Source organism: Gekko japonicus, unplaced genomic scaffold (genome assembly GCF_001447785.1).
Source record: "Gekko japonicus isolate JY-2015 unplaced genomic scaffold, Gekko_japonicus_V1.1 scaffold744, whole genome shotgun sequence".
Classification (NCBI taxonomy): Eukaryota; Metazoa; Chordata; class Lepidosauria; order Squamata; family Gekkonidae; genus Gekko; species Gekko japonicus.
Window position 1 is genome coordinate 59,189 of NW_015165258.1, and position 12,179 is coordinate 71,367.

The 12,179-nt window shown below is 46.7% G+C and overlaps 1 long non-coding RNA gene across 1 annotated transcript in view; it reads left to right on the forward strand.

Moving 5' to 3' along the window:
* Positions 1–331: 331 nt before the first annotated feature.
* Positions 332–12,179, forward strand: part of LOC107109524 — a 35,211-nt gene continuing 23,363 nt past the window's right edge. Inside the window, exon 1 of the long non-coding RNA XR_001482479.1 lies at positions 332–408. This is a non-coding gene — a long non-coding RNA (uncharacterized LOC107109524). The remainder of the gene's footprint in view (positions 409–12,179) is intronic.

A 12,179-nucleotide genomic window follows, 5' to 3' on the forward strand; every position in this document is an offset into this window, starting at 1 on the left:
GCTGCTTTCCTTCTCGCTGCCATCGCTACCCACCCTGCACGCCTCCGGCCGCACACCGTACACCCAGACCTTTTGCAGAGGGCTTTGCTTAATCCCTCGGATTCTTTATATAGTAATTAATCTCTCCGTCACAGTAGGGGAGCACCAAGGGGACGGGAGACCAGGGCTGGGGTGTGCATGCGTGTGTGTACATCTATCTCTTGCACGGAGGTGTCTAGAGTTGCACTGCTTTGATTTTTAGCCGGGGTATAGCTTCTCTCTTTCCGAAAGGAGACAGGAACGGAAGCAAAGCGGCTTGGCTTGGCAACCCGCTCGGTGGTTTGCTGCTTAGAGAGGGAGTTGAGTGGGCATAGCACCATGGCCGAGTGCGAAACTAGTGGCTTGCAGGTTCTTCTTGCTACTCTCCAGGTAAGAGGGCTTTGAACTAGTTGAACCTGTTGGCTGGCTGGCTTTTTTCCTCTCTCTCTCTCTCTCTCTTTCAAGATGAGTCCGGCTCCACCATAATAATAATAATAATAATAATAATAATAATAATAATAATAATAATAATAATAAGTAGTAGTAGTAGTAGTAGTAATAGTAGTAGTAATAATAGTAATAATAATAATAATAGCTGCTGCAGCAGCTGCTGATCAGGGTGCTGTGGCCACACTGGCCAGACAAAAGAAGACTCTGCAAAACCAAGTCCCTGATTCAAATCATGCTACTGCACTAAGCGGATGTAAGCAAGCCATTGGGTGCAATCCTAAGAATACCTTTTAGGGATGAAGTCCCATTGAATCAAGTGGGATTTTGTTCCAGGTAGACCTGTTTAGGATTGCTCCCATTCCCTCACACTCAGTCCCCCTGTCTGCAATACGGGGATAATAACCATAACCCACCTTCTAGGGTTGTTGTAAAATCTGCTGAGATACCAGATGTAAAGTTCTTTGAATGCTTGGAAGTTCTATTTAAAATTTTATGACTAGTGGATCTCCCCCCCCCCCCCCCCCTTCATGGTCCAACTCTAGTTTTGCTTTGTTTGGTTTTTAAATCTGGTGCAAGCTTCACTGGACAATCCTGAGTAGAATCCAATGGTCTTAGAAGAAGTGTAGCTCTGTTTGTAGAGGTAAAGGTTCCCTTGCTCGAAAGCCAGTCGAATCCGACTCTAGGGTTGCGGTGCTCATCTCCGTTTCAAAGCCGAAGAGCCAGCGCTGTCCGAAGACGTTTCCGTGGTCATGTGGCCGGCATGACTAAACACCAAGGCGCACGGAACGCTGTTACCTTCCCACCAAATTTATCTACTTGCAATGTCTTGCTTTCGAACTGCTAGGTTGGCAGGAGCTGAGCTCTGTTTAGGAATGCACTATTAAGAGTTTGCTTCGGGGCATTGTGTATTTATCTATTTAAGCATCCCGTTAAATTGCTGCAATGATGGCTACAAGCATTGATGGCGTTGAAAGGGGCTTAGGCAGATTCAAAGCTACCTCCATGTACTAAACTTATTGTGGTTTTTTTATAATCAACATGTGAGGGTGACCGCATGTATCAGATCACAGGTAGTGTGCTCTCCCCTTATGCAAAGTGGAAGCACCAAAATCATAGTGAATGAATGGGGTTAGTCAGCCTAAGGTACTGCCTTGGCAGGTACTGGGAGATTTTGAGGGTGGTGCCTGAGGAGGATGGATTTTGGGGCAGGACGTGATGGCATTTCCAGGTCAAACTCAAGGAATTTCCCTTAATCTCTGTGGTAAAGACCATAGAGACTTGAGAGATACTTGGAGCATCACTGTGGAGACCATTATTTTATTATTTCTATTTCCCCCACTCCTCAATTTCTTGAGGGCAGGAGATTGGGGCCTAGGGCAGTAGGTTACCCACTACTGGGCAGACAAATGGCAAGCCTACCATCTGGACCTCTCTCTCTTCCTGTCCAGTCCATCTGCATGTGGGATGCTGGGTTGCCCACTCAGCACTGGCAACCACTAGGAGACAAGTGTGTGTGTGTGGGGGTGTGTGTGGAGTAATGACAAATGGCATCATATTGATGCTGTGACCTCACTTCTAGCTCAAACCTGTAAGTGACACCATTAAGTTGACGCAGGGCTCTAGGATTCACCCAAAACTCTGTGCTTTCAAAACTGATCTGTGTTGGAAGAGAGGTGGCATCAGAGTGACACTTATTCCCCCCTATTTTGTTCCCACTGCTCCACCAAGTCAGGTGGGATGCCTTCCTTATTTAAAAGGGAGAGTGATGAGGCAAAGGATATGAGAGAGAGAGATGAGAGGAGTTCCGGGGATGTTTAATTATGTCTTTGGAGGCAATTCATGAGCCCGAGGTCTTTAGTTGCAAGCAAAATCATTGCAAATGCCTACGGTTTGCTGTTGGGGGGGGGGAACTCCATCCATACATCTTGACTGTTTCTTTTTCATAATGCCCAGAGGTGATGCTGTAGTATTTGGGAGGTGTGCATCCCAAAAACCCAATTAGACCCTGATCTCTTTTGCTCTGTGGAGTAACCTCTAGGGGAGCTCATTGATGTCCGTCACCTCCAGAAAACCAGAATGCCAATGGCTGATTATCAAAACACAAACCTGTGGCAAATATTTGCTTGGCGCTGAGAGGCTGAGCTCCAAAACGGAAGGCTGCCATTCATGTTTACCCTCTGAGAGGGTATCGCCATCCTTCATTATTTCCTACAATGGCTCCCCTAAATGAGCAATTCATAGGCGTAATCTTCTTGGGGGGGGCGGCGGGGCGTGAGCCCCCTCCGAAATTTTCAGGAAGGGAGATGCTGAGCTCCAAAACGGATGGCTGCCATTCATGTTTACCCTCCGAGATGGTATCGCCATCCTTCGTTATTTCCTACAACGGCTCCCCTAAATGAGCATCTTTGTTTTTGTGTGGTGTTGACTTGGTCCCGTCTGGTTTCACTCTGCTTCCATGGGCTGTTTGTCTGTGTTCTTCAGATTGCTGTTTTTTACTGCCTTACCTCTGTCTTCAGGCCATACAATCTAGCCTTGTTCACAAATTATTGTGAACACATGTATAAAGATAGATCCAGCTGGGTAGCTGTGTTGGTCTGAAGCAATAAAACATGGTTGGTCTTAAAGGTGCCGCTGGACTCAAACTTTGTTCTGCATGTACAAACTGTACAAGGTACCCATGATTTTTCTTTGTCTATGCACTGAATAATTCTCATTCAACGCATCTATAGCTAAATGTGTGATCCAGACTCCACATTTATCCGGGGAGCTGGTCCTCCAGTTTCATTTGTGAAGTGATCGAGTGAACATGCATTGGCTCTGTCTTACAAACAAATGTATCCATGTGCATGCAGGATGTGTGTGTTCTCTGTAACATATGAAAAGGGCTTTTGTGGCCCCCAAAGGAGATGGAACCTACCAAGTCGTGTACAGTGGCCTGCCAAGTACTAGGCAGCCTTTCATTTGTAGACCAAGGTGGCAAAAACTGGGTCAACTGAGCCCCTAAGAAGCCACCATACGTGGCTGGTGGCAGAGCTGGCTTGAGGAGCCTGCATACACAGAGGCAGACAATGGCAGATCACCTCTGAAAGTTTTTTGCCTTGAAAATCCTATGGAGTTGCTGAAAGTCAGGTGCGGCTTGATGGGGGGAAAAAAGCACATTGCTTCTGAGCAGGGATCCAGCCCTGCATTCCATGCTAACTCGTAGTGAAATGTTTGCTGGTAGAAGGTGTTCTACCGCCCTTACAAATTTTTAACATTCATTAAATCCATTTTTGCAACAGAGGACAGGAAACACCGCAGCCCCCAAATCATCAATTAGAAAACTTGAAGCAGAAAAGGAACCAATTTAATTCCTGCAAAAGTTTCTTTCCTTGATGCAATTAAGCAACGTCTCTCTTCAAAGACAGACGGAGGCAATTAAATTGTGGCGTGTTACAGTAACGGGAGGGGGGGGAAGATTTAAAAGCTTCAAAGTGTAAATGTGTAGAGAGGTCTGTCATGGCAGACGTGCCACTTCAGACTGGATCTTTAAACCGTGCAAGTTTTCCTTGCTTACGTCACCTCTGTGCCACAAAACACAGATCAGATTGAAAGGTTCTGCTGTCCCACGAAGGGTTCGTGTATCACCTCGAAAAGTGAAAACTTTTCAGACCTCAGATTAGCTTATTTCGTCCAGAGAGCTTCCCTTGAGCTGATTCACCTTTTCTTCCTCTTTCTGTTTCTTCTTTCCCCTACTCCACTGTAAGCTTGTTGTGATCCAGAACGGTTTACTACGAAGTCTGTTGAAGTATTTCTTTTATATCCCACTGTTCTTCTCATCAGTGGAGACTCAAAGCAGCTTAACAGCATTCTCTTCACCTCATTTTTATCCTCACAACAGCCCTGTGAGGTAGGTTAGGCTAAGACTGGCCCTAGGTCACCCAGCCAGCTTCCATGGCAGAATGGGTATTCAAACCCGGGTCTCCCAGATCTTTGTCCAACCCTCCTACCACTGTACCACACTGGCAAGGGGGACAAGCTTCCTCAGTGCTTTGAAATCCAGTGTTTTTCTCTTCTAAAATGTTGCTTTTTTTTTTTTAATGTACTTCCACATAACTGCCTGAAGTATACTCACCTGGCTTTTACTGCAATGGAACATTTTAAAATTTAGGTCTGTCCATTGTCTAACAATTTGTTGCAGGCCTAGAGAATTTTTAAAAAATGTATTAGAAAATATATATATGGTAAATCTGGAACGAGCATTGGCTAGACAACCCTCCTATGACTTCCCAAAGGGTCTGCACTTCGTTCAGGACATCTTATTAGCATCACTGCTCATTGTGTGGTACATGGCAACACCACATTGTGCACCCTGGGTGTTGGCCCAGTCTTTAGAAATGGTGTGTGTGTTTTCCAAAGCCACAAGCTCTGGTTGTCAATTGTGCTTATTGATATTTCCTAAATGAGCTAAAATTTACATCAGTATCAAACGCACAGTTCAAACTCGTGGGGCACTTGAAATAATTGATGCTGTCTTGTGACTTGGAAAACTGCAGGTTGGCACACCTACACACCAGGACCTCCAGGTTAAATGTAAAGAATGGAGGGCCCCAAGTGTATTGCCCGGTGATTAGAAAGTTGGAATTTGGTACACATGAAGTCTCAGACACTATGACAGCTAGGATCCAAAATGGAACATGTACACATTTAACCGTTACAACTCAGGACACAAAGCTGACTTTGTGCCCAAACACGAGTTGTATCTCAGCTAAGCTCTGTAGTCTCTTCACACTTCAACTAGATACAAGGGTGCCTAGTAGGCTAGTCACTCTCTCCCTTGTATGTGGCCCTAGGTTAGGATTGGCTTGTGTTGAATGTAATGTGAACCGCTCAGAGCCCTCAGGGGGTGAGCGGTATACAAATGGAATGTAATAATAATAATTTAGGGGGATTTCCAAAAAGTAGCCAAGTATGTAAGTTTATATTTGAAAAAAATGAACCATTATTTGCTACTGATTTCCCATGACTCTGATTTACTGTTGATTTACTACTTACTTACTATATAATGTTTGTGTGTGTGTGTGAATGGATGAATGGAGACATCCTGGTTTAGTTCTGTTGTACCCAGAATCGTCCTCCCTGGCCACAAAGCAAAGGTTGTGAAACCGGTATTGGTCAAGGCAAACCAGGATTTGAATAGATTTTGAGTCCAGTGGCACTTTTAATTCAAGGTATGATGCACACAAAAGCTCATACCTTGAATAAACCTTTGTTGATCTTAAAGGTGCCACTGGGCTCAAAATTTGTTCTACTGCTTCAGACCAAGACACACACACACAGATACAGACACACACAGACACACACGTCTGGTGCAGCTATTTATTTTGACATTCACAGATGCCCTCCCTGTGTCATCTGCACATCAAAGTGGCACAGTTAAGAAAGCGCTGACTAGTATGGGTTGTCTTTACTGGGCCTTTAGAGGGACGGGGTCCTGGCTGTCTACAGCGAATAAGCAGCTTCCTTTGCCAGCGGATGACAGGGTGATTCACCAGTGCTTTGTCATGCGCTCAGCACAGTGACTTTAATCTTCAAGCTGTGGACATGGGATTTGGCAACCCAGACAACTTCAAAGGGCTGCACATCAAAGCCAAAAAGGCATCAAGGGAAGCGAAGCACCCGACTGCAGTTATCAATTGGTCAAAAAGCCGGGGATGATGGCCCAGTCCAATAGGTGGTTCAGGCAGCTGTCTGGGCTGGCAGAACCGAAAAGGTTCAGGGCCCGGCAGGCAATGGAGCAGGGAGGGGGTGGAGATGATTATAACTTCTACCTCCCTCTCTCGGCTGGAGGTCATTCTCTTCACCCCTGACCAATAAAAGCAAGACCACAACTAGGGGTAAAATCCTTGTGAAGGATCTAACTCAATACCGTGTCACAAATCCTATCTGGGGCTAAGAGTGAAGGTCGGGTTGCCAACTCTAGTTTGGAAAATTCCTGGAGTTTGGGGGGAGATGCCTGGGAAGTAGGCTTGCCAGCCCCCAGGTCTGGGTGGGGGATCCCCTGGTTTCAGGGGCTTCTCCCCACCCCACCGCAGACTAGCTGGCCGGTGGGGAAACTCCACCCATAAATAGAGATGTTGCCCATGCCATGACATCATCCAGAAGTGACGTCATCATTTCGGGGATGTCACGTGGCGATGCTCTGGTATTTGGTTTGAGGGCCAAAAACCATAGAGTTTCACCCAAATACCAGAGCGTCCCCACATGACGTCCCCAACATGATGATGTCACTTCCAGGTGACATCATTGCATCGGGGCATCATGTGACGCCCCTGTCCACCCCTGGAATGCCCATCGAATCCCCCTGCCAGAGCAACGAGAAGACCTGGAATCCCTGCTGGGAAGGATGGGTTTTGGTGAGAGAAGGGAGCTCAGTGGGGACAAAGAGCCCACCCATATGGTAGAGCTCACCCGCCCCAAGCTGCTATTTCCTCCATGGAAACTGGTCTCTACAGTCTGTAGATCAGTTGTGATTAGGGCTGCCAGGCCACTACGTCATTTATGGGGAAAACCCAGACGTGACATAGAGTCGCTCTAGAAATTGCCTTAAATTCTGTGGTTAAACCATAGAGTTTCTAAGGAGTCCTAGAGCTACCCTACATCACGCCTGGGTTTCCCCCAGACATGACATAGTGGAGCACACAATGTTGTGGCCCCCCTTCAATGTCCCTGCTCTCAAACCTTCTCCTGGTTGCCCAGCACAGCTTGGCATCCCCAGTTATAATTCTGGGAGGACTCCAGGCCCCACCTTGAGTTTGGTAACCCCAGGTGAGGGATGCATTGTTCCACCTGTATGTGCCACCTACAACCTCTTCCTCTGTCTACATTCACTCATGATGCAAGGGGAAAGGGCTACTGGGAAGAAACTCAGACCTCCAATTCCTAGTCTGCATTTTTGCCTAGGGTGGCAACAAAACACTTTGAGAGCCCAGGGAGCATGCCAAAGCCCGCCCTTCTGGGCTGCATTCTTCTTGGCTGGCAAACAGATGAAACAGCCCTTTGCCTGATTAATTGGAAGGTCTTGCCTCTCAGAGAGGCTATGCACACCTGTCCACATTCAGAACCGGGGTGGTGGTGCTGTCCCACAAGTCTCCTCACAATAGCATAAAAGCCATTCTGCATGCCGAAGAGAGCTCGAGTGCGGGAGAAGAGTGAAAGGAATCCGCGGGCCCTCTCTCTCCAGGCCGTCCAGTTAGAAAGCAGTTGCTCTCGAACTGTCTCAGATGTGAATTGTCATGACAAATAGTCCCCAGATAGTCTTTGCCATCTGTGCTTGACATCCGAGGATAATTGGCAACGGACATAATTGACTGTATTTGACAGGTGATGGACAATTGTATTTAATATTTGATCCGGCTGGAGAGTTGGCATGCAGTGGCATTTAGCCGGTGGAGCTGAAACTGGTGAGAGGCAGATACCACATCGCTCCATTTGCAACTGGGCACAGCAAACGGGGCTGCCCCCCCACTGGAACTTAACTCTTCTGAGCTCAGTTCCAAAATTCAGAAGTGGTCATGTTTCCAGTGACATCCTGAAGAACACAATAGAACTTCTGAATGCCCCACTTTTGAGTTTCTGAAACCAAATCCCACAGATCCCTTCCCAGTTGGCCTGGACATGGCAATAGCAGCTACTGGGAGACATTTCTGGAAGACTTTCTGAGGCTCCCCTCCCCCTCCGTGTCTGAAACACTGGAAGAAATGTGTATGCCTGGTGCCAGGGGCCGTGGGATATGTCGTTTTCAAGGGTATGGAGACAGGCAGTCTGGGGAAAAAATACATTTCCCGGGATTCCTAGTGTGGGATGTTAATGTTCTGATGACCCTGTCCCTGAGGGAGCTGTACACTCACTGCATTGCAGTCAAAGTTGTAGAAGAACTCTCTCGGGAAAGGTGCTTAGTTCAGACTATGTCTAAGCTTTATACAACTCTATATACTTATATCTCTCCCCCCCCCTTTGAATTTTGGCCCAGTTCCTGTCATTGCAGTTTAGCATGGCAAGCTTCTTCTGACTAAGGTGTTATTTATAGGCTGACTCTTGACTTCCGTTGCCTTTATTTGCAATATCGTCACATAGCCAAATCTGCCTGTTCAGGGGTCATTTCGTAGAAAAAGAGGTGCAGGAGCTCATTAGCATAACTTATTTGCATATGCCACACCCCCTGACATCACTGGAGGTGTGTCAGAAGGCAGCACCCACCGCTCAGGCTCCACTGGGTGTAATTCTGTCCTCGCAGAGGAGGGAGAGCTTGTACCTGAATAAAACTTGGTCTTAAAGGTGCTCTGCACCTTATCTAGCTGCTTCTTGCTCTGACTGAGGGCTGCTGGGAGCAGGGGGTGGGGCTTGTTTCATGTGCCCGCCCCCTGGGCTCTTTACTGCCAGAGCTCCACTCCTGTGCGCTACTGCAGGAAATGACCCCTGTGCCTGTTTATACACAGAGTTGCCAGAACCCCCAGTCCTGCTATGCTCTATTCCCCAGCCACCAATCAGCTGCCTGGCAGGGGACTTACCAATAGAAAGAGGAAGGCCTAGGCCACGTTGCTGGCATCACACAGGAAGTGACATCATCATGTCAGTGACTTCCGGGTGACGCTCTGGTATTTGGGCTAAAACTGTATGGTAGAAGCCATAGAGCTTTTGCCCAAATACCAGAGCGTTACCTGGAAGTCGCTGGTGTGATGACATCACTTCCGGTGCAATGCCAGCAACATGGCCTGGGCCTTTCTTTTTCTCCTGACAAGTGCCTCCCCATTCCCCACTAGTTGCCTACTGGGTCATGATCCCTGATTGGCTGGGATCACCCGTGTGATACTGTGACTGCTGTCTCAACCACCTCAATTTGCCTTCTCAGTGATCATCATGTAACTAAAGTGGACTGGTTATGCATTGTTTGGCCTTCATCCTGATTGACCGGAATTACCCTTTTAGTAATTAATTAATTAATAACATATTTATACTTTCCCTAGCAGCTCAAGGTAGCTTACAATTCTAACTCCAAACCCTCCATAATCTATTTACACCATGCATACCCCACTTTTCTCCCCGATGGGAACTCAAGGTGGCCTTGATCCCAGTTAGTCAAGGAGTCAGATTTGAAGGAAGTGTACTTTACACATGCTCAGAGAGGCATAGAATCATAGAGTTGGAAGGGATCTCCAGGGTCATCCAGTCCAACGCCCCGCACAATGCAGGAAATGCAAATACCCCCCCACACACACACACCAGTGACTGCTGTTCCATGCCCAAAAGATGACAAAAAACCTCCAGGTTCTCCAGCCAAACTGGCCTGGAGAAAAATTGCTTCCTGACCCTTCTTTCCTCTGGTATATGCTAGAAGACCATATGATTAAGAGAAACAAAAGCCCTGTCCACAACATGCATACAACCCGTGGTTTTTCTTTTTACTTGTGTAAACGCATGTGACTGAAATGGTACATTTATCCAGGTCCTGGTCCCCAGTTTCATGTATAAAGTGAATGCACATTGACTCTTTCTTACAAACAGACGTACTCATGTATATGCAGGATATACATATGTTCACTATTACATGCAAACAGGACAAAAAAGTTCTAGGAAGGAGGGAATGTCACCAAAGGAGTGCTAGGCTAAGGGATACGATGGCCATCAGGATCGTGGAAAGGGGGTGTGGTTTCACCACTGAAGTGTCGGTCAGGAAGTATTCTCCATTACCAGAATTGAAACAGATGAGTACCTGGTTTAGCTGTCTCTGATTGCAGATAGCTTAGAAGCACTGGGCTCTGACACTGCATCCAGCAAAAATGATACCCAGGCCCATAGCCAGAAAATTTTCGGGGGTGGGTGGGGTGGAGACTGGAACCAGGGAGCTTAATTAGTTTATCACTAGTTAGATCTTCCAGCACTCTTAGCTCTTGTGTTTTGATCCCATTTGTCTGGCTAATCTGGTGGGTGAAGGGAAAATGGTAGGGAGGGGCATATGTCATGGCAACTGGGCCACCCACATGCCTGTACCACAGAGAGACTGTAGGGCTCCTGCCGAGAGGGGAGGGTTGGTGCGTTTGACCTTCTGTGGTTGTAATGCTGAACAGGCTGAGGTCATAGAAACCAGAGCCCCCGCCCTCACTTCATGCCTCTAGGAATAAATTGTCATCATGGGGAAAAAAACATGTAGGTGAGTTCTACCATCAGCGGATTCCAGTGGTCTTGGCTGGACTGTACCACTTCCCTTTCCCCTTCCTGGCCAACTTGGGGCAGACATCTGGAATTGGTGGAAACAATTCCAGCCCGTTTCGATGGAAGAGTGAGCAATAACACTCTCTCCAGAAGCTGAAGGCTCGTCCGACATTGTGTTCACAAAAACATCAATACACGGTTTATTATGTTTCTCCAAGTCATTTTTTATCCCATTCCATGCATGTTTCCAGTATGGTCTAAGTATGAATAAGTTGTCCTTGTCCGTAGAGTATGGAACATGAATGATGTGCCGTTATTATTTAGTATAAACTAGTTATTAGAGTTAAGATAAGAATTGAATTGTGCTATCCTGTCTTGTTTTTACCCTTGTGTTAAACTCTTTGTGATCCAGCAGCAGCAGCCCACTTCTAATCACCAGTGATTTAAGTTTGGTTTTTGGTTTTGTGTATCGCCGCCTTATCTGTGTGGCTTTCTCATGAAGTAACGTCAGATGGGGAGTTGCACATTGGAATGCCCTCCCATCAGCTCCCCATCCTCACGTGGTAAACTAGCATAGCTTTCACCCTGAAATGCTGTCTTTCAGGAAGCAAGGAGGAGGGCGTTTGTTTGAGTGTGGGAGAGTGTTCAAGTGTGTGTCACTTGCAGCAGGAAGTGGTATAGTCAGGGAAAGCTTTACCTCCTGCCTTTTGATTATGTAGCCAGTCCCTATGAGAGACAGAGAAAGAAAGGAGTTACATGATACGTTTTTATTGATTGGTTTTGTTGGCGGGTTTGGCTTTTACTGTTATATTGGCTGTTTTTTAAATTGCTTTAGTTGCACGCCACCTCAGACAGGTTCTGAAGAGGCAGCATACACATCCTGTAAACAACAACAACACTTTTCTGCATTCCAGAAATAACAGGCAGGCAGCCTAAAAAGGAGAAATTAAGTGGTATAGCGGTTAGAGTGTCAGACCGGGACAGGGCTCCCCAGCCCTTTTCAGCCTGCAGGCACATTTGGAATTCGGACACAGCATGGTGGGCACGGCAACAAAATGCCTGCCACAAATTGGCTGCCACAGGAGGCAGAGCCAGCCACAAGGTGATTGCTGTGGCTTCACTTCAGTAACACAGTGTAGATCCTTGTGCTCCGGTGACAGCTGCTGCCAAAGCAATATTTTTTAAAAATTCGCAGAGACAATCAAATCTCTGATAGTCAACCAGAAGTCTTGCAGTGCTAAAACCCTACTTGGCCTCACCCACTGCCTAAAAATACTTGGAGGGCACCAGAAAAGGCGTTGGCAGGTGCCATGGTGCCTGTAGGAAAAACACTGGAGACCTTTGGAGAAGGAACTGAGAGACTCACATTCTAATCCTAACCCTACCATGAATGAAGTAAATAATAGAACAAACAGTGATGACATCAGGTATTAAGGGATGTCTTTGCCCACACTTTGCTCCTAATCTTTTATCCTCCCCCTAAATGTGTTTCCCCTTTATATCTGGACTACTTTAGAATA